Source organism: Vicugna pacos, chromosome 2 (assembly GCF_048564905.1).
Source record: "Vicugna pacos chromosome 2, VicPac4, whole genome shotgun sequence".
Lineage (NCBI taxonomy): Eukaryota > Metazoa > Chordata > Mammalia > Artiodactyla > Camelidae > Vicugna > Vicugna pacos.
In genome coordinates, this window is record NC_132988.1 from 96,837,062 (window position 1) to 96,860,769 (window position 23,708).

General features: G+C 35.8%; 1 long non-coding RNA gene across 1 annotated transcript in view; it reads left to right on the top strand.

Annotated features, from left to right (window-relative positions):
* Positions 1-23,384, top strand: part of LOC140700426 (uncharacterized) — a 231,373-nt gene extending 207,989 nt beyond the window's left edge. Inside the window, exon 3 of the long non-coding RNA XR_012078824.1 lies at positions 23,206-23,384. This is a non-coding gene — a long non-coding RNA (uncharacterized lncRNA). The remainder of the gene's footprint in view (positions 1-23,205) is intronic.
* Positions 23,385-23,708: the final 324 nt, after the last annotated feature.

The following is a 23,708-nucleotide window of genomic DNA, read 5'->3' on the forward strand; positions in this document are numbered from 1 at the left end:
AATTGATTTGTATATGTTGAATTATCCCTGCATCCCAGGTATAGATCCCAATTGGACAGAGTATATGATCCTTTAACTGTATTATTGGATTTAGTTTGCTAGTATTATGTTGAGACTTTTTTTTTTACTCTATATTCATCAGAGATCTAGGTCTATAATTGTCTTTACTTGCGGTGTCTTTGTCTAGCTCTGGTATCAGAGTAACTCTGGCCTCATATAATCAGTTTGAACATTTTCCCTCCTTCTTTATTTTTTGGAGGAACTTGAGAAGTGTTGGTATTAATTCTTTCTTAAATATCTGGGAGAATTTGTCAATAAAGCCACTTGGTCTTGAGCTTTTTTTGATTGCCAACTCAATCTGCATACTAGTTACTGGTCTGCTTTCTATTTCTTCATGATTTGGTTTTGGTAGTTTATATGTTTCTATGAATTTATTTATTTCTTCTAGATTACCTAGTTTCTTGACATATGATTGGTCATAATATTTTTTTGTGATTGTTTTTATTTCTGTGATATCATTTGTAATGTCTCCTGTTTTATTTCTATTTTTTTTTTTGAGTGTGCTCTCTTTTTTCTTAGTCTAGTGAAAGGTTTGTTAATTTTGTGTCCCTTTCATAAGAGAACACAGTTTTATTGACCATTTCCATTGTTTTGCAATTTTTTATTTTATTTCAGATCTAGTCTTTGTTATGTCCTTTACCTGGTAACTTTTGGCTTATTTTGCCCTTCTTTCTCTAGTTCCTCCAGGTATAAATTTAGGTGATTTATTTGATATCTTTCTTCTTTTCTAGTTTAAGTGTTTACCACTATGAACTTTCTTCTTAGTACTGCTTTTGCTGTGTTTCATAAGTTTTGGTATGTTGTGTTTTCATTTTTGTCTTGAGGTATCCTTTTGTTTTTTGGTTTTTTTTTTTGGATTAGTGGATGGTCAGGACTGTGCTGTTTAATTTCCACATGTCTGCAAATTTTTCAGTTTTCATTCTATTAATGACTTCTAGTTTCATTCCATTGTGATCAGAAAAGATACTTGATAAGGAATATTTTATTTTATTTATTTTATTAAGATTTGTTTTGTGACCTAACATGGGCTCCCTCCTGCTTAAAGAACTGTGGGCTATTGAGAATAATGTGTGTTCTGCTCTTGTTGAGTATATTGCTGTACATATATATACATTTTAAGTCCATTCACTTTAGTGTCTCTCAAGCCCTCTTTTTCCTTATTGATTTTCCATCTGAATGGTCTGTCTATTAATGAAATTTCTTACTATTATTGTATCACTGTGTGTTTCTCTCTCCAGTTCTGCCAATATTCACTTAATATATTTAAGTGTTCTGATGCCAGGTACATATATATTTATATTTGTTACACCTTCTGAGTGGATTTTGTCATTTTATCATAGCATTGTATTTTTCTTTTTCTCTTGTTAGAGTATTTGATTTAAAGTCTATTTTTTTTCTAATACAACTATAGCCATTCCTGCTCTTTTTTGGTTTCCCTTTGCATGGAGTATCATTTTCTTCCTTCACTTTCAGCCAATGTGTGCCCTTAAATCTAAATTGAGTTTCTTATACGCAGCGTATAGTTGACTCTTACTTTTTTATCCATTCAGCCACCTTCTGACATAATTGGGGACTTTAACTGATTTATATTTAAAGTAATTATTAATAATGATGGACTTATTACCATTTTGTTAGTTATTTTCTTTTAGTATTATAGTTTCTTTGTCTACTTTTTATTCTCTTGATGTCTCTCTTGATGTTTGTTGATTTTTTTTCTATTGATGTGCTTTGACACATTTTTATATTTTATAACTTCTATAGGGATAGTTTTCCTAGGGACTTACATGAAATATCTTGCAATTTAACAGAATATGTTAAGCTGACAGCAATTTAAGTCTGATCACAAACAAAAACTCTATATTTTTACTTTGTCCATTCCACACTTCGTTATTGTTATTATAATTTACATTATTCATATTTGTGTATTTTAGCATATTTTAAAATTTAGTTATTTTAAGACTTTTAAAACATTTTTATTAGAATTAAAAGTGATTGACTCATCACCATTATGGTAATACAGTTTTTTGTATCTGTCTATGTATCTTTGCTGACAAGCTTCATACTTCCTTCTGCTATCGTTTTGCTATTGAGTGTCCTTTCGTTTCATTTTGAAGAACTCTCTTATCTTTCCTTGTAAGAGTGGTCTAGTTGGGATTAATTCCCTCATCTTTTGTTTTTCTGAAAATGTCTTTATCTCCCTTTTATACTGGATGTAGTATTCTTCATTGGCATTTTTCGTTCAGTACTTTGAATATATCATTCCACTTCCTTTTGGCCTGCAAGACTTTTACTTTCCACTGATAGTCTTTTGGGGGTTGCCATGTATATAAGCCACTTTTCTCTTGCTGTTTTTAGCATTCTTTTTTTGTCTCCAACTTCTGACAATTTGATTATAATGTGTTTGTCTTAGTCTGTTCAGGCTGCTGTAACAGAATACCATAGACTAGGTGGCTTGTAAACAATGGAACATTATTTATTGTAATTCTGGAGCCTGGGAAGCCTAACATTAAGGTGCCAACAGATTTGGAGTCTAGTGAGAGCGTGCTTCCTAGTTCACAGACAGCTGTCTTCTCACTGTGTCCTCACATGGCAGAATGGACAAAGGAAATTTCTAGAGTCTCTTTTATAAGAGCACTATTCCAATTTATAAGAAGTATACTCTCAGGACCTAAGCAGCTCCCAAAGGCCCCACCTCTAAATATCATCACATTGGGGATTAAGTTTCAACATATGAATTGGATTGGAGAAAGACAAATATTCAATCTATAGCAGTGTCTCAGTGTGGATTTCTTTGGGTTCTCTTATTTGATATATTATTTTTTTAATATGGACATACACTTCCTTCCCCATATTTGTGAGGTTTTCAGACTTTATTTCTTTGAATAAGCTTTATGGACCTTTCTCCCTCTCTGTCTTCCATGTATGAAACTACTGAGACTTACAAGTCTAATGAGAAAAGATATATACATAGCAGTGAACTATATTTATACAAAGAAACTATATAAAGTAATATAAATAAAATGAGAACATTCATAAGATTTTATTTTTAGCATAGTAACTAGTCACTGATAAGAGTATTTAAAGTGTTGCTTTTATACTAAAATTATATCTCTAGTGATTTCTGATATTGCCACAGACTTAGAAATCTTCGTATAGAAAGGAGCTCATTTATGTGTAAAGTATAATGTACAATTTTCTCTAATTTTCTTTCCATCAAACACAATATAGAGGGCCGTGGAATGGTGAAGAATATTCCTAGTTTTCCTACAGAATGTTCCATATGGGTCTATTGTTTATCTTACCTGTCTTCCTTAAGGCATCATTTATCTTCTTCTCTAACCATGAGTGATGAATTAGTGTGAATTTTAACCTGTACTTAAAAGTGTGAACACCAGGAGAGAAAAATGAAGAGGGGAAAAAAAAAAAAGAAGGACTTCATTTATTTCAAAAATACTTATTGGTCAAATTTTCTTGGTGGAAAAAAACTCGATGAAGAGCACAAGGCCATAGGTACAGCCATCTTAGATCTTATAATCTGAACAATGGGTAGAATGCAGAGGTATTAAAGAATTAAAGCATTAAAACTTACATAAGCTAAGGATGGAAGGGTGAGAAGTAAGAGTTATCAAGAAAGATTTCCTGATTTCCTATGACAAGCAGCTGAATGAATTATGAATAGAAGCATTGTATCCCTGGCTCCTTAAAATACGTATACTACATCCTAAAAATGTGAAGCCTATCCTTCTAACTACAGGGTGAAATAGCCTTTGATTTGTTTAAAAACAGCAACTTCTCAGACATGCTTATTATTTGTTTTTAAGCCCATTACATGATTGTTGACATTCTGTATTTTCTATAGTTAGTGTTGAGTTTAAGAATACCGAGGAATCTGGCTTGTGGTTAAAAACCTACATGTGATTTTTCAAGTCCAGCTGTAGACAGTTACAAAGGTTTTATCTGGTAGGCCTCATGAGGAAAGCTGACCTCCCTCCAGACTTGGTGCACATCCAATGCACTGCAGTCTCAGAAGGGAGTTGCTGTCTAGGATTCAGGCCTTTCCGGAAGGTCATGCTCCCATGCATGTTTGCATTCTTAGCCTAGACACCTTTATTCCTAGATCTCTTTATCAGGGGCCTTTGGCAGAGATCTTTCTCAGATGCTTCTGCCAAGATCTCCTTATGAGGAGAGGAGGATAAAGCTGAAGACACTTTTTCCCATCAGACCTAGTACTTTTCCTCTCCTAACCTTTCTCCTCCATCGTCCCACCCCCACCCCAGGTCCTGAAAACCACCAGAGCTTTTATTTTGGTCTCCTCCAACAAAATAAGACATAGATGAGATGTCCCCACATCTATGCTGATCCATTAGACTCTTGAGTGGTATAAGGGAGATGAAACAGCAGTGAGTTGGTGCCTTTCTCCAGTTTTAACCTCTTGCTTTACTTTTGCTGTCATTAGAGGCTTCAATATTACTTTCATTTTGACTCACTGTTGCTTTAATTGGTTACTCTGGCATCTCAGCTCTCTCCAGCTCAGCTGAGTTCCTAAGGAATACAAGTACTTTTTTGTGATAGTTTATGTGTTGAAACCAGATCACATTAAATATGAATCTGATTTAGTTAAATTTCTGTACTTCTAGAGTATATGGAACCATAAAACAGAAGAAACCACCCCAATATTCAACCTATGTTGAATTTTCAAAACAACTGTTGTCTTTTGGAAGACAACTGCATTTTGGGGCAACATTCTGTAGGATAAATGCATGTCTTATAGGTACATTAAAATGAGACTTCATCATTTCTTTGTCTACATTTGGGTTTTTCTGCCTGGCTTCTTGGGAAATCTGATTTGTACTCTGCATGGGATTGATTCTATTACAGTATTTTTACTGAGTTTCTCTTTTTCAGTGCCATTTTTCTCATAGTTGTTATGATTGCAGTTTTCAGTGATTTTTCCTTCTTCTTTGTGTTCTATTTTGTATTTCCCCGAGGCAGTGAGTCATTCTGGAAGTATTGTGTAATTTGTTTTGTTCAGCAGATTGCTTGCCATGCACGGACTGTGTATTTAGCTCCTTTCAACTCTCCTTCCAAATGTTGCTTTCTTCTAGTAATCACTTTCACCTTTTTCAGTTCACTGCTTGATGACCAAGGCTAGGATCTTTTTCTGTTTTATTCATTTCTGTGTTCCAAATAGAAGAGTAACTGACAGATACTATATGTTCAATAAATACATGTTGAGTCAATGAATTAAAGTGAGCCTCTTGTTCTGTTTCAGTTTTCCATGTTGTCTTTGTGATGACTTACCAAGACACTTACTATAACTTTGATCAAAACTTTTGAATTTCTCTATTTGTGCTACTGCCCTGTGTAGTTTTCCAAAGGCACTACTGCTTTCTGTGCCTGTGTTATTCAATCAATGAAGGAAACCTCAAGTATGATTTTAATTTTGAATTAGAGAATTGAAATTGAAAAGTTGATAGAATAAAAATACTTTTTACTATATAATATCATAAATTATAATTCCTAATATGGTGCACCATTTCATGCTTTTGTATCACTCTTCTGATACCATTGTCATTCAGTAATATTTTGTTATCATCAATCCGTGCCTCTCTAAAGATTTGATTATCCCAACAGAATTAAAAATACCAGAAAAAATTGAGATAGCAAAGTACAAATTCATTTAAAAAATACAAAAAAAATAATTTTTCCTCCATAACTTGAGTAAAATATATATATGTATGAATGCATATATGCATATAAACACTGTATACATCTTACATATTTTGTAGTTTAGATAATTAGGATGTATTTATATCTTCTCAATAAAGAATTGCCTCTTCTTTTACTATGTATTGCTATACACCAGGAGACACACAGTTCTTTTCAGCTCCTTCTTAACTTGAAATGGAGTCACCAGGTATACTCTCCATCTAAACTACTCCAATATCAGTCTGGCCTGGACTTACTTCTCTATGCTATATAGCTGAATCCAGTGAGTAAACAGACAAAGTTATTCCTTGGGTTTTTGCCCTTCAAAATTGATAATACTTTTACAAGTTAAACATAAAGAGACTTTAAATACCAACCTGCTCTCTGAAAATAGGTGTTGACTGAAACTGACTGTTAGATATTTCTTCCAGTGAAGATGGGTTTATTCAGGATCAGCAGAGAATTGCAATTTGGGGTCTGCCATGGTGTGAGCAACATACAAGTCCTCCCACACAAGGAAAGGAGAACATTATCACAGAGAGGAAAAGGAGGTAAGGGGAGTGTAGTAAACAAAGAGTCCCTGGCTTTTCATTGGCTGAGTCCTTGCCAGGAAAGAGGTGGAGTCTTTCTTCTTATAAGGGGGAGCTTTCCCAACCCTATTTAACTTAGGTTTCTGTTTATTAATTTTCTTACATTATCTCATTTTAATCAAGATCTTTCTCTGAAAGAACTACTGGTCTAGAGTCAAAATTTCTAGTTTCAGCAGCTTTCTGTCCCTCAGTGTTAGTGAAGATCTTTCCTGGGGGTAGTGTATCATGTCAGAGGGAAAATGAACATACTGGAAATCTATTAAGGTCACATCTGACTAACAAGGAAGGGATTTTTAAAAAATCTAAATCCCCTACTTATGAAGATCAGAGTCACTGGAGATCATCTGAAGTGTTGTGTCATCACCATAGGTTTGGAGACAAATCTCTAACAGGCCTAGCCCAGTTATATCAGAGAAGCTGTCTCATCAGATGTCATCCGCTTCAGTTCCAGGAAACCTGTACTTTCAGGTCACCAGATGATGTGAAAATCCGGTCAAGGTTTAGTGCTTTCTTTATATGTGTCACATGAATCTAAGAGTCAATTCTTTGGAATTTGAGGGCACAAAGGTTGATTAGCTATACTTGACAGAAACCTTTCCAGCAAGGTTGAATGGAGTTTTCTGGAGGTGTCTTTTCCAATAGACAGAATCTCTAGGTCGCAAAATCTGATGCTTAAAGTCTTCATTTCCCAAGGGCATGCTGATAAGATTGCTCTACCAAAACATGGTTATTTTTAATACAAGCAATTAGACCTTTGCAAAATTGGAGTATCTCTCCTTTTATCAGGTGTGAGTCAAAAGATGCAAGAGCCAAGTGTATTGGCTGTTCATCCTGTTACTACCTCAAACAGTGAGAATTCATGAGTTTTAAAAGGAGCGAGTCTGAGATTAGAAGGAGCAATGACAATGCTTTTATCTAAGATGTTTCAAGGGCTTCTATACATTTTGTCAATTAAGTTTTAATAATGCTATTAGCGTGTTCAACTAAACCAGAGGATTAAGGGTGGTAAACAGTGAAAGTGTTGTAAAACCAGCCAAATAGCACAGACTCATTGAAGCACATGGCCAGTAAAATGGGAACCTCGATCACTTTTGAAAAACCTAGCACGATTTCAGAGAAACAACCCCTATTCCTGACAGAATGGGTTGAAGGTTAGCAAGCTTCAGAAGAAGCAGCCCCTGTTCTGAAGGGAATGGGCCAAAGCCTGGCCGAATTCACTGAACAGTCTGAACTCAAAATCAGACCTAAGTGCCAGATGAGTACTTGTGGACAGAACAAGGCCTTAACCAAAAAGAAAACTTGTGGTTGCGTTCTGGATAAATAGAGAGCTTCAAACGCAAAGAAAACGTAAGCTCAGATCCAGGAGAAAGATACGCCGTTAAATCCCAGAGTCATTGAGAAGTCAGTGGGCCACAGTGGGTTCGTTTGTGGGTAGATCACCTATTTGCTCACCAGTCCTGGAGCCATCAGGAGTCTTCTGTGGTCCCCTATATGGGCCACCAAAATGGTGGCTTAAATAGACTGTCAGATACTCGTCCAGCAAAGACTGGCTTATTTGGGATCAGCAAAGAATTGCAATTCAGCATCTGCAGCCATGGCAAGCAGGCCATGTGCAAGCCACCAAGCTGGAAGGGGCAGTTTTATAGAGAGGAAAGGAAGTTGGGAGGGCTGCAGTAAACAGAGCCCATGGCTTTCCACTAGCTGAGTCCTTGCCAGAGAGAAAAAGAGGAGGCTTCCTTCTTCCCATTGGGCTCTGCTATCATCACAGAGTGTGAGAGCTCCCCCTTCTGGTCTCCCAACTCGATTTAATGGAAGTTTCTCTACACATGGTAGCCAAATTCCACTAACATATGATTATTTTCAAACTAACACAACTGAATAAACCTTTAATTCCTAGGGTTCATACTGTAGTGAAGGGAAGTACAACAACAAAAATAAATAGAGAAATAAACTACAGAGTGTGCTAGATAAGAACAAATAACCCTGAGAAAAATGAAAGGAATGGATGAGTTCCTGGGGCTGAAGTGTGTTTGGAAGGGGTTTTGATTCTCATAAGGGTGGTCATTCACAACCTTAATGTGAAGCTCTTTCTTGAGCAGAGAGCTGAAGAAGGTGAGCGAGTTTCCTGTGTGGATTTCTGGGGCCACAGTGTCATAAGCAGCACTGGCTACTTATCTGTAAGGAGCAGTGTAAGGTGAAAGTGAGGGCCTCTTGCTGAGAAAGCACGAGAGAAGCTTTTCCTTTTTTCCCATGATGTGTCTCAGCTTGCCGCAGGTTTTATTTGCTGTTTAATGCCACAGTCCTTTGGGCATGGGATACTTGCTGAGCAAGAGCAGACCCTCCTGAGCCCAGCCTCTTGCCTTTGTGTCCTGACTTACCTCATATCCACATCTAAGCCTCCATGGGCATCAGAAGGTGGCAGTGGTTGCTGGGTGGGGACAGAGGAGTGGGTGTTTGAGAATTGATTCCCAGCCAACAGAGAGGAGGTGGGAGGAAGGACCTCACATGAGCTAAGACTCCAAGTCCATGACATATGCATCATATTCCCATTAGACTTTATTTATAACGAGCACATATTCAATGATAAAATCATTAATGAGTTCCAATGTGTGGCTGTAAAGCACTAAACCACACACCAGAGGCTTTCTTCTGAACGTGGGGTTTTGTGGAACTGCACTGGATGCACACCATAAAGTCATCCTTGGTTACAGGCAGAGGAAACATCAAGTATAAAAGCCATGAAATGGGACTGTGCTGGAGTGAGCAAAGGGGAGACTAATAAGAAACAAAATTAGAAATGTCACAGGGCTTCAGATTGTGTAAGACCTTGTTTGTTGTTGTCATTAGAACTTTGAACTTTATCCTCAGTGAAACAGTGAGAAGCGATGGCATTTTGAACCAAGATTGTAGTGGTGAAAAGTGATTTGTTTCTAGATAATTTTTGAAGGTAAGGATCACAGATTTTGCTGACTACTTGCATGTAAACTATAGAAGACAGAGGGGAGCCAAGGGTAATTCCGAGATTTTTGTCTTGAGAAATATTGGAGTTGCCACTGAGTTCAAGTAGATCATGAGAGGGGCTTGCTAGGGGGAAGGAAGTGGAATCCAATATTTGATTTTAGACGTTAAATTTGGGAGGTTTGTTAGTGATTCAAGTAGAGAAAAATATTTCTTGAATAAATCAATCATTAATCATCTGTTGAACATTAGAGTCTAGAAAATGAAAGGAGACGTCCGTGTGGGAGCTATCACTTTGGGAACCATTAGCCTTAGCATACAGGTAGCATTTAAAGGTATGTGATTGAATGAATTCAAGAAGAAAGTAAGTGTGCAATTACAGAAGAGATACTAGATCTGAGCCCTGGAATACCCCAATAAATAAACAATCGAGAAGATAAGAAGGAACAAGGAAGGACACCGAGAGGGGACAATGATGGAAGTGGAAACAAGGAGAATATAGTTAGATAATATATACCAGGAAAGTAATCCTGGAAGCCAGTTGAAGAAAGTGTTTCTGGGGTAAAGGAGCAATCAGTCAGCTGAGTCAACTACTAATGATAAAGACTTCAAGGACTTGGACTTGATTGTTGAACTAAGCAACACTGGTGGCATTAATAAACTTGGCAAGAGCACTGTCTGTGGGAAGGTTGGGAAAAAGTACCAATGAGAAGGCTCGGGAAAGAATGGGAATTAAAATTGCAGACAGTTGAGTTTTTGACTACTTTACAGAGGTGTTTTGTTATGAATGGAAACAGAATTGGGTAGTAACTGGCATAGAATGGTGGTAAGATTATGTGTTTTTATTTAGCAAGTACTCATTTTGTTACCTAGTAAGACTAGAAGCACCTTGTGGGCCAAAGCCATGCCTTATAGTTCTTACATATCACCTGCTGCTAATTCCAGATCACAGCTTATGGGAGATGTAGAGTTCTGTGCCTATGGAGATGAGGACAGGAAAGTGTGCTGGGCCAGGAAGTGCCAGGTACCAACTGTTTGACTAGTTTGGTGGTTCTAATTTTATATTTTCAAATGTATAAAAGCTGTCTTCTAAGAAGGCTTGTATTGAAGGATATAATTCTATGTGTCTAGTAAAAAAAATTTATACATAACAATATGAACACTGAGGATATGGGCCATGCTGTTATCACCTAGTTTATAATATGAAATATTGTAGATACGATACATAAAGCCATGTAGGTGACCCAATTCAGATAAGTAAATTAATCAGTGGTCAATGGCATTTTTAGAAGCCACCCATTCCCCTCTTCTCCAAGAAAACAACAACAGGGAACAAAATAGCCAGAGCTTTGTAGAGGTTATGGCTTCTTGGCAAGGGAACGTGCAATTCAATACAAGAATTTAGTTTTAGGAAATACAGTTCTGCAAAATAAATTCCATGCAGAATCTCATTTAATTTGTACCAAAAAGATATGGGATTTAGAACAGCACAACTCAGCCATAATGTCTGGTTAGAACCAAGAATCTTCATGTTTGAAGTGTGGTTTTGGAGCCGCATAAAGAGGAGTGTTTGGATATAAACACCCAAAACTATGTTTTAGCAGACCTGAAAATGTTCTTAGTTGATATTTAAGCAGTGGAAAATTTCAGAGTTTATTTTACTCAGTTTGTGAAGAGTTTCCCGTAGGAAGTAGCACTTAAGATGATGTGGACAGATTGTACTTTAGTATTGGTGAGTGTTTAGAATACATCTAGAATTACAAAAAAAGGAAATCATCCTAGTATATTCTAGTTAGTTGCATGTTCTAGCAACACCTAGCTAAACACCCAAGTTGCTTCGAACAAGCCATTTGATTCTTTGTGCCTCAATTTCACATTTGTAAAATAATAAATCAGACTAGGCGGTCTCTGAAATACTTTTTAACTCTCATATATTATAATTTATGTGATTATTTTGAAGCTGATGGCTTTGGGGAATACACAATGTACTTTGAGGAAGAGAGGGGAGACCAGAGTTGGTATATAGTTCAATATATTGCTCTTTTAAAGACATAAAGGGTGTGTTATAAAAGGTTTTTTTTAATTTAAATATTGATAAAAAAAAGTGAGTGGAAAGATGGAAGGAAGGAAGGAAAGGAGAAAGGAAGGGAGGAAAGGAGAAAGAGAGGGGGGGAAAAGAGGATGGAAGAAACTAGTTAACTGAGCATCATGGGGTGTGAAGCTAGAAAATTGACAATGGTTAAAAGACGCAATACAAAAGAACTAAACCTGGAGTGTGAATGTGATCAAATAGATCCCCATCTAGTAAAAGGTAGTAAGAAATGCACTGGCAGTATACAGTTCTTTCTACAAATTTTTACAGGAGAAAACAAGGATTTCAAGAGGAAATAAGTAGTTCCAACTCAGCATGTTCCATTTTAAATACTAATGCCAAGGTGTTCAAGTAAAAGTACAGAAAATTCTTCAACCCGACCTAATTAGCCATTAATTAATAGAGCCAAAAAGAGGCATTAAAATGAGACAAGGCTGTGATTTAACGTGGGTTCTGATTCTTGAGCTACCTAGTAAGGTTATTTCTATTGTGATTTGAAACTTGATCCCTTTCATGTTTCCGTAAAGAAGTGAGCCCTAGAGTTAACATTTGTGTTTCCTTACTCAGTTTCCCTACGGGAAAGGATTCTGACTGAAAAGTTCAGGCAAAAACTAAGCATGTGTGACTCAAAACCCCTAGATTTCTTTGATATAAGTCTTCCTGGAAGCAGCATGCTTTCCTATCAGTTCTTGACTCTTGTTAAGCTTAGCCAGTACAAGCCCTGTTCTTGTGGCCAGCCTTAAATTGGACCATTTGCTTTTGTCTGGGTAGTTAAATTTGCCATGTTCATTGGTGAAGTATTAGCAAGTGCCCTTGGCTCAGTGCCAAATCTGCACTCATCAAAAAGCTTTGTTAATAAAGAAAGCGCTATTGTATCTCCGTTTGTCTAACTTTGACAACTATCTCCCAAGTGTCGCAACATCAGACAGGGAAGTGGGATGTTGCTTACACAAACCTCAACACGTACCTTCAGCTTTCTTGATTCCGTATCTAGTGTGGAGTGAGCTCTGTGGAACATCCACAGTTTAAATGGGTCCACGAGGGTCTCGAGTACCAATGAAGGACCCTGTTGGCTCTGCTTCATCAAAGAAAACACATAGTCAACCATCTTTTAATCTGAAGTTGTTGCTCAATTCTAAGTCTTTTTCTGCCTCAGCTTGCCAGCATGAAACAAAAGCAGAAACAGTAGAGAAAGGACATCTGAAAGAGATGGCATTGTTACTTTTGTGGTCTTTGTGATAGCTCTGTAACCTATGACACCCTTCTACATCTGGTATTAATAGAACTTAAATTCTACTCCAGTCACAGTGACCCAAAGGCTTATCACAGACCCACAATGAGTATGTGTGTTTTCAGACCAGCAGTTCAGAGCATTTCAGGGGTTGTCTAACCTAGTTTTGGGGAAGACCAAAAGAAGATTCCTCCAGGAAAATGATATTAAAGTTAATACCTAATTTACAAAGTAGTATTTGGGAGCTGGCTTTTCAGGAAGAAAAGATGATACGGAGGCAAGGCATAGTATGATCCAGGAATAAAAAGAAGTCTGCAATGGCTAGAGTCAGGAGAAATACAGAAAGTGGCACAAGATGAGGCTGGAGAGGTGAGAAGCAAAAGCTAGTTGACCATGTCGAGGGTGACAGATGAAATTGCTGGTGAAAGGTGGGAATGTTTTGAAATCACTACTTGGGGAGAAAAAATAAGCTTAATAGGCAATCCATCATAATAAACACATTTTGAAGGACAGATATAATTTCTAAAAGCTTCAGTGCTCCTTCCTTCTTGGTTTGCAATGATCTATAATTTTAAGTAAGTTTCTTTGTCTAGATTGATAGCATATCTTCATTTATAAAATGCTGATCTATGACAGAGACTTCTAATCTTTAAATAATGAGTTTTAGTGACCCGTGAATCTAATTTGAAAGGTGCTATAACATTACAACACAGTGCAGTATTAGGATCTGGTTTAAAATATTCAGTATCATTATGCCTTTAAAATGTTCTTAGGAATTAGGTTGATTATACATGAGCATTCGCTGAGGGAGTCCAAGAATATAAATGATTCCTTGGATGGCTAACTCCGGCTTGAATTATTTCAGAAAGGATAGACCAGAGGAGAGTTATGAAAAGTTTAAAGTTTTCCAGCTTCTATAGGAAGCTGTCATTTCAGGTTATATTCTTCGTATAATGGGCATTTGAAGTGAATTCTGCTGCTTTGACATTCCAAGCTGTTGTGGAATATTTTCAGAGTTTCCCCATCATTCTAAACATACTGCACGAGCCTCTCTAGGATTCAAGAGTTGCCACTTGTCACCTTTATATCCCCAATCAGAAAGGAACTGCGGAGAAGCATAGTACTTCATCATGGAAATATCTGAATTACATTTCCCTTAAGGACAAATATTTTATCGATTGAGTAAGACAAAGAACCAGGTTTTGTTTTTTAATATCCATATGCATGTAATTTGTACTGCATCATGAGTATCTTTCATATCAGCTCAGACCCTTACTGCTAACAAGGTTGCACACTTTCATTTCATGAATACAATGATAAATACACAGCCAGACCCATCACTAGTCTTGTGTCCTCATTATTCACACTTGCTATGTATTGAGACAAAGTTTTACAGTATGCTGTGCGTTAAAGTGAATGACTGTACATCCTTCCACATTAACACAGTCTTAATTTTAGGTCTTAGTATCAAAATGTAAATGCCTCAGAGCCTTTTCTTGAACCAGTAACTTATGCTCATAAAAAAAAAAATCCTTGTATAAAATAGTATCATCACACACTAAGAAATAATTGTTTTACACCTAGCTTCAACAGAGAAATACCACTGCCAATCACATATGCACTTGAATACATATTATTTTCTAAAGTAGCATCTTTGGCAAGAACTTGCAACTTGCATATAGTGATGGTTTTAAATGAGTATTAATATGAATGTGAATTGATGAGTCAAATAATGCCTTCAAGTAATTGTTCCATGGCTTGGTTTTCTAAGGTTGGTTCTGATTTGGCCCTATGATAAAGATCTCTAGGACTCTACTTGTTAACGGGGATTAGTTATCCCTAATAAGTGAGCCTGTTGTAACACTTCTGGCCATTGTCTGTGTTCCATTAGCCCCCGTAGCTCACTTTTGGATGCCAGTGAGTATAGCTTTAGCTCTGAGAATCAGCATTCAGCCTCCTCCTACCACACATCTGTGACGGGTGCTCTCTCAGGTGTTTCTCCTGATGCAGCTCATTGCAGTGTAAGTGTCTCTGTAGCACATACCTACAGAAATACTTTGGTGACAGAGGCAGCTCTCATATTTCCCGAATATTCTTTATGCGTGCCCAACTTTAGGACTTAGCGTCAGCTGTGCCCCATTCCTAACAAGTCTGAATGACCTCTGTAATGTCTCCCAATTCAGCTCTTTATTCAAGATCTAATTTAGAAATCATCATTTTAGGAAAGTTCTCCTTAACTTCTCTAACTCATGTTTTTTGATTTTTCTGACACAAGTCCTTAGAGTATATATCACAGCTAATTATATGGTGTTTGTTTTGGGGTATTTACTACTTGTTTGGAGTTTGCAAATTGGTTTGTATAATTAGGGTATGGGTTTTGAGAGAAAGAAAACAAAGCAGTTTGTACCTTTTATACATCCCCTTATTTCAGTCAGTTACTGTTAGTTTATTTACATATTCAGTATTTAAATAGGTTTCTCTACAGGACTAATAGAGGAACTGACCATGGGGAGGGAAGAAAAACACCTCGATTCTCTGTCCTATCTAAGAAAAAGAATTTAAGTGGAAGACTGAAAGTGTGATATAAACAAAGGATTTTATTAGTAGAGCAAAAGTCAGTATAGCACACTTTCGAGAACTAAAGGCGGGCCAACCCAAGAGAGGCAAAAGTTGGCAACACTTCTTTGTTTCTCCTGCCTGGTATCCTGGCTTTAGGGGCTCTCGGGATTGATTGACAGTTTATGTACATCCCTTGAGTGCTTTGGAGTGCCCGTCTCCTTTGCACATGCTCTTTTACTCATGATGTACACAGAAAAGCCTATGGGAGGGGGCCCAAACTGCAATGTTAACTATAATACAGTGAACATAAGGTTGTGTCCAGGTAAGTCCTTTTTTGCTACTTAGCAGTCCTGCCTGTTGGATTCTAACTGGTTTCTTGTTGGTACTAATTGAGAAGAAGTAAAGTCCCTTTATGTTGGAGGTAGTCACAATGGCTTCTTCTGGACCATCTCCCTCTCCTCCACCTATCTGTCTGGTGCCCCCACCTATCTAACTACCTCACAGAACCACATGGCTTGTGAGGGTTAATGTTTTAAGAATTATTCAGTGGCACTTCCAGCCTCAGATAGAGTTTACCTAAGCAATGTTAAAATGCGCCATTGTGGTTTCTTTCTATATTTAGAGAAAGGCACAATGGTGATTAATGCTGCTCTCAGTGTTCAGTCCATTTTTTCAAAGTGACTGGACAGGGGCCTTTCCAGAAAGATTTGTTAACTTTGAAGACATATTGAGCCTTTAAAAAGTGATCTCCTTCCCCTTGTCAACTTGCCTGAAAATTATTTTTCTTAAAGATACATAGCACACACACAGGAATAATGTACTATACATAACACTTATTGTATAGTTTCTCCAACAGTCATGGAATTTCAGGTAGTTTGCACACAAAAATATTTAGCAATATAATATTTGGAGAAAAATAGTGTTTTGTTGTAAATATTTTAAAATATGAGAAACTCTGATTTTTGTCAGTTTCTGTCCTATAATATTTTAAGGAACACTTTTTTCCTAGTGGTATCTATCAAAATAAAGTCAGAAATCAGGATTCTAGTTTTAAAAGAACGCTCTAGAGTTTGCATAGTCTGTATTCAGTCTATAATTTTGGACATTAGTGCATGCAGTGTAAGAAAGTAACAGAAGGTATAAAAGAGAGAGTACTGGCCTTCAGTTGACTAAGGAGGCAATAAGAAAACTAGTGACAAGTAAAAGACAAAAACGTTTGCATGGTACGCAAAATGTAAAATGAGTAAAAGATTAGAAATTAAGGAAACTTCATAGCATGAAGTTATTCAGAGGAAAAAAATTTGCTATGTTTTCAGTAGATATCATAGAAATAGATAATTATAGATTATATATGTGTCAAAATTATATGATAAAATAAAAAGAACAGGAAATGTGTGATGGAGAAAGAATAATATTCATAACTTTGTAGCATTTTATGAAAGTCTGCACCTGACTTTTGCAATTCAAATATTCACATGCTCATGCACATACATACACAATGCCAGACTTTGCAGAAAAAATCTGGGACCACTGCTATTAATTTTGTACTTGCAAATTAGCATGGCAGTAATGACAATTTAAATAAGTGTAAAGAAAGCTTGGCTATGCACCTTAAGAAATTTGATATTTTGCCTTTATATATATATATATATACACACACAGATATACACAAATAGTTTTTTTTAACACTGAAGTATAAGCTAATACATTTACAACATTGTAAAAATTCCAATTTAATATCCCTCGAGAAAGGTACTAAGGTAAAGGTGAGCATAAACGTATGTGACATGATCAGACTGGTTAAGTGCTTTTTATCTTTCAAGAATTGCTTTTTGTAGCTCTCTGAGCTTTCTGCTTAGAGGAATATTCTAGCAGACACAGCTTGAAGGAAGATGTTCCCTTAATTCACACCAGATGGCACTATAGAACTTTTCCATTTCCTGAAGAGGCCAAGAAAAAATAAAAGAGATGAAGTACAGTGAAAAATCCTTTTTGAGTGAATTTGTCTCTCATGTCTGTTTCTTAAGATCAACTGGCATTATTGTTTAATATATAACACAGGAATATTGCTGGTCTAACACGCTTTTCCCTCTGTAACTCTTTATTAAAGCACAAATAAATATGTAAATAGGAATCTGTTTATATAACAATTCCCGAAAGCCTTGGGTTAAACTAATTTTCTGGGAAATAATTTATTATTTTATGCATTTCATCCCCACTTTATGGGCCTGGTGGAAATCCATCAAGATATAATCGTTAATGATTTCTCAGTGTTCACATTCCTAGTATCGTGCCTGCAAAACTCAAAGGACTCTAACTGAACTACTTATTAATTTTCAAGTTGCATCAGTATAGTTCACTTATTCCTTCTTTCCTACCTGCAAAAGTATGCAGACAAATTGAGACTTTAGTAAAAGTATTAATTCCATTTATTCATCTCATATGTTTTCATAATTTTTTTTATTTTTCTGTAGCGAAGATGATATGAATATATCATGCATTCATCATAGTATGAATATATAGTATTCACTTGTGTTGGAGAAAACACTCCAAGTTGTGGTATTTTATGAATAATGAAACAAGATTCATGTAAAAGAATATTTTCTTCTCTTCTAATTCCTTTTATTATTACTTTACAACTTCTCCATGGTGCTTTTTATCATAAAGAAATGACTCTGGGCGTAATGGTATTAAAATCCATTTAGATTGCTATGCCATGTATTTAAATATTAATATTTAATTAGTAACATACCCATTCTGTGCAAAAATCAAATAATACGCAACATTTCCACTTTCTTGTTATTCAATTTTGTCCTTATATATTTATACAGAAGTCTATCAATTTCGGATTTTCAAGAAGCTACCAAAATGACTGCATTTTAGATAAATATCTTAGCAAAGTTTAAAGCTCAGATATCATGTTTAACATAAATCATTTTCCTATAATTTGTATAAAAATAACACGTATTGCTTTAAACAATGCAATGAGTTACATGCAAATATTCTGAGCCACCATTTAAAGTAGATTTATTAAAATAATCTTGCCATTATCAAATTTATAATTATAAATTAATCAGATAATAGATGTCAAACACATCCATTCACACCTCATAGAATCTAAGCAACCCAAAAATATCTTTGACTTTTACTTACGTGCCTTAAAAAGTTAGAGCTGTAAACATCTGTAAACCATAAAGAGACATGTTAGAATGTTTTTTCTTTCATTTGACATTCTATAAATAGGGCTCTATAATGAGAGCTTTTTAGCATAAAGGGAAAAAGCATATGCTTATATGAATGTTTTGGTAGAATTGTCTAAAGGTTACACAAGAAATAAGTTAATGGACTGAAGTTTATAGCTGTGTATATAACTGTCAAATCTTTCTGTAAATTACCTTTCTCTTCTACTGGCTGGAATGCAAAAATCCAATAAACTGTTAATAAAAATGGAAAGGTCATATGTAAATATCAAAGATCTTGAAAATGAACTAGAAAAGATGATAGTTTGCAGGAACATATTATTTCATATTCTGTTTCATTGTATTCTAAGTGTGATTTGGGTTGCAAAGTATGTTTCCAAAGAAAAAAAAATGAGTAGGAAAAGTTTCTATTAAAAAGAGATTAGTTTCCCATCTGAAAAGAGGAGTTTGAGTACTAATTGGCTGTTGCTTTCTGCAACTTCAGAAGAATTGCAAACAATTAAACGCTTTGATATTTTCACTGATTAAGCAAACTCTTAATAGGGCCTCATGGAATTTTTCCAGAAACACTGAGAGAGCACAGTCTGGGAGGGGTGTGCGTATGTGATGGACCGTTCATTGCTCATGGCCTGGGAGGCTCCTCTTCTTTCTGCAGCCAGGCACCTCACAGTCTCGCAGTCGCTGGCCTGGTCTTGAGCTTGCAAAGAATTGGTACCTGGGAGAACGGGAGCAGAAACTACTCTTCTCTGCCCTACTCCATTTGTCCAAAGACAGAATGTTCCTTTTAAAGCCGATTTGAAAGTTGTAGCCTCCTAAAGGTAATTCATTTAGGCCTAGGGAGAAGCTGAGTCTGAACACATGCTGTTTCTGATGAAGCCATGCGTGGTGCCTCTTGATCTGCTGTGTCTGTATTTTAAGGGCTGTTCTGGTGCCTGAAGATAATGGTTGGCAGAAGGGCAAAGTATGGGTTTGTTCCCCTGAATAGGTCCTTGAAAGAGCAATTTCTTTCCCCTTTTCTTTCTCTATTTTATTTCAGCAGTGTCCAAACTCTAAAATTTTTGTACAGGATCAACATAAGAATCAAGGTTCATCAAGACTGTGAAGTAATAAGTAGCACTGATTGCTACTGATGTCTTTAAGCTGAGGGGACGATTAGCCCTTTATGATTTAGGCAGATACTCAATTTTATTTAAATGTTCTAAATTATTCACCAAAAGCAATGAATGAATAGATAAGTTTATTTAGGCCAATGCTTCATGTTTTCTTAAATGATCTAAATTATTCAGGAAAAGCACGGAATGAATGAATGAATTTATTTCACTGGAAACATACGATTAAGATCAGCTTTCCAAATAAATTTGTAATGTTCACATTTGACATAAGTAAGTGTGCTCCTTTCATTAACTAAAGGCTGGAAAATCACAGTGAGAGAAACCCAAAAATGATCCAAGCACTACTCAAGTGGGATTTTGAATCTAGAAAAGTTCCTTCCAGAATACATTATTTACCATATTTAAATAACATTGGCTTAAGGTCAGATTTAAACTAAAAGCCCTTTCAATTTAAACCTTTCTGATTCCTGTGATCACTTTTTCAATTAGACAATGAAAAACAATTTAGTGGATACTTAGCGTAATTGGTTTCCTTCTACTTTTTTGACCTCCAGGGCTACACTTATGTATTCTATGCAATATGCTTGTACAATTATCTGCCTCTTTCGAATGCACATTTCCATGATTTGGTACAAACTGTCTGATTCAATCACTATTAAGTGCTCTTTACTCCTTTTTCCTTTTAGGAGAGAAGGGTTCAAGGCTTGCTTCTAACTTCTGGAATTAGAATAAAATTGTAACTTCTTATTAATAGGAAAGAGCAGGTCTGAATCAGTAAATGATGCTGCAGTTTTTAGGCAGAGTTGTTACAGAATGTCAAAAAGAATGTCATTAAAACTCTAAACAAAATAATAAAACAAGAAGTTGTTAAATAATTAGTTAATTAAGTACAGTGATAGCAGATCCAAACTTGATGAATTAGTATTTTGTAGTGATAGAATGTATTTCTCTGTTTATGTCTGTGTTTGCATCTGAGTATGTAGATTTCTCTAGGGGTCAGGTTCTTTTGTGTAGAAGTCCATGCCATTTCCTTCAGTAAACTTCATTGAAGTTTTAAGTTTGATAGGTTACCAACTTACACCTAGTTGTATGCAACTAGGTATAGGAAAAAAGTCTCAAATATGGTATAGGTTTAAAAGCAAGATCAGTTTCATATGAATCCTGGTCTTAATTATCTAAAAGCTGTCATCTTAAGAAATAATTTGGTGTTACTAAAAAAAGTTTTCTAAGGATCAAATTTTCTCACTATAGTTAGGTACAGGATGACAAGTGGCATCTCATTATGTCGAAAAATGTGATTTTCAAAAACCTGATATTTATTAAAACTTTACTATTTAAGGTCATTTTACCTCATTTACATCAACCTCATTCATTCACACGTTTTAGCACTTTTTAATTAAAAGGGTAAGAAGAGACAATCTCTCTCCATAAGGAGTATGCTATAGTGCAAAGGAGGTAACATGTACTCCCCTACAGAAGAAACAGTAATTACACAGTGTGCTAACTCTACTCTACAAGGCTCATAATCTATTTTTTTAAGTGTTAAGGCTTAGCTGAAAGCTAGACAAGGTTAGCACTTTGGCCCTACTTCACAGATACATAAACTGAGCCCAGTAGCTCTGTACATAATTAGTGAGGATTTCAGGAAATAGAGAAGTCATTAAATGTCACAGACATCAGTTTTTCCACCTGTAAAAAGGAAGTGTTTGGGTTAAATTTCTGAATTTTCTTCAAATTTACCCTTTTACCATCTTACTACTCGTTCAAGATCACATGGTTGGTGAATCTTAGAAATCAGGCCTTCTGCATCCTAAGGACACTGTGCTCAGCAGTATCCTCAATTTCTCTTCCCAAATGCATCCAGTCCCTTCCTAAGACCTAAACTGGTGCCTGCAATTAGACTTGTCAGAGCACCCATCCTTCATATCTCATTGCCTCAAATTAATTTCCTCCAACTATATGATTATTTGGCATGTATATAATATTTAATGTCTCTGGAGAAATGTATTTGTATGTCAGCTTTTATGTCTATGTTATGGTTTTACATTTTTAATAGATCTTTCTTGTTACATTGATAGATCTACTTAGTGTACTTACGATTCTTTTACTTGTGTGCATTATACTTTTGTTTATTCAGGAGGCTATTTAATGTCGGATTATATTACAGTTAAAATTCTCCAGTTTCTAGATTCAGACTAAACCTGGGTTCCAGTCTCCATATAGTGGTATGAGCTTGGGGAGAGTTGCTTAACTTCTGTATAGTTTCTTAACTTTTATGTTTAAAAACCTTTTCACATAAAATTAGAATTACTGGAGTGAATATTCACAGATATATGTATCTATGTATGTATGTACGTGTGTGTATGTATATGTGTATATAAATGTGTGTATATATATATATGTGTGTGTGTGTGTATATATATATATATGTATATATATAAATTTAACCTTGTTGATTGAGGAATGCCTTTTTTATGGTGCTGTAATTATATCTGTTGACCTCTTGGAATTTTCTTTCTAACACTGAAGTTCCAAATAGATTTTTTTATCTAGCTCTTCTAATTGCTTATCTTCAATGTTTCTAAAGAAATGTATAAAGTTTGAACTACATGAGCGAATATGCTTTTGGGAAAGGTCCATTTTGTAATGTGCAGTATCTCTAGGATATTTTTAGCTCTATCTGAAACCAGTTTCTCCAGTTTCCTCAGCTCACACTAACACTCCTACTATTTAGCTATCAGCAATTTGAGAAAATATGCATGGTTTGTGGGTAAAAAATAAACTAACAATGCAAGGCCCATGAGTTTTCACCTTATTCGTCCTCTTAGATTCCTCTGCAACTCCGCTCAATATTTACATCTTCATATTTAGAGAGTTAATCTGTGTAAAACAACTGGTTGAATCATTCTTACTAAAACACTTAGGTCAGATGATGATGGAAACCTGATTGCTAGTATTTCTTGAGGTTTGGTTTAGGATAATGTGCCTGGGTAATTTAAAATAACTAGCTGACCATATAAGAGAAGGCAGGGGAGAGGGACATAACTTTAAATTTTCTTTTTGTTTTTGTTTCATCATAGGACAGTAGCATATGAGCTCTTTGATGTTGAAGTAGAAATATTAGAATCATAACACCAAGAGCAGAAATGTACTCTTCCTTTTAGGTTTAGATCACTGGCATTACATGCTTTGAAAACTAGAAGTGGGACAACAATAAACCCGTTGATCTATTTTTTTAAACATATAATCTAGGGACAATAAGAAGAAAAGATAAAATCGCAGTGATATACCAAAGTCAAACTACACCCTACACACTTGTGGCTATACCAGGTCTGTACTATATTTAGCAGTCCTCCTGAGGCAGAGCAATGATGGCAAGACAGAGATGGGTGAGGAAATGTAATGCCTTTGTATGTTCCTCCTAGATATTAGAGGCATTGTTATGTATGTGTTTGTGTGTGTATATATATATATACACACATATACATATGAGATATATATCCTCTTTAATATTCTAGTTGCAGAATCATTTAACACCAGAAATTACCTTAGATCTCCTTTTAAACGTGAAGTCCGTGTTTGTATAGCTAGATTGCCATGGTGATGAGAATAATATCAGTGTTTTCTCCATTGTCTACTCTGTCTTATACGAACCTCTGAAGGTACTGATTTACCTATTGTTCTTTTGGCTCAGCTGCGTCCTGGGCTTTCTAGCCATGGAGCCCACAGTGAGAATCCATGAAGAAGTTCTCCTCTCATTCCTACGGCATCAAGTTGATGGACTTCAGACCATTCCTGTCATTATTACTTGCATGGACGAGGACCTTGGAATTACAGAGGAAAGTAGATACTCTACCTATCTGAAAGAAGATAAAGCAACCGCTGTTTCTGTGTTTCAGTGAATTCAGTAGGATGAGTTAAAACATTTACCTATTTTATTCAGTGTTACTGAGAACTTGCCATGCGTTTATATTGAACTAGACAAGTTGGAAGATGCGAACTAGAACTTTGGTTATCCATACTTACTTATTCACATGTATGCACATATATAAGGGTCGAGGTGAGTACACAGAAGTCAAAGAAGATTGATGTTGCTGACAAAAACTAAGCAGTCTATCTGAGAAAGAAATGGAAAATTTTATTCAAGCCAAATTGAAGATTAGAACACTGGAGCAGCCTCTCAGAAAGCCCCAAGAA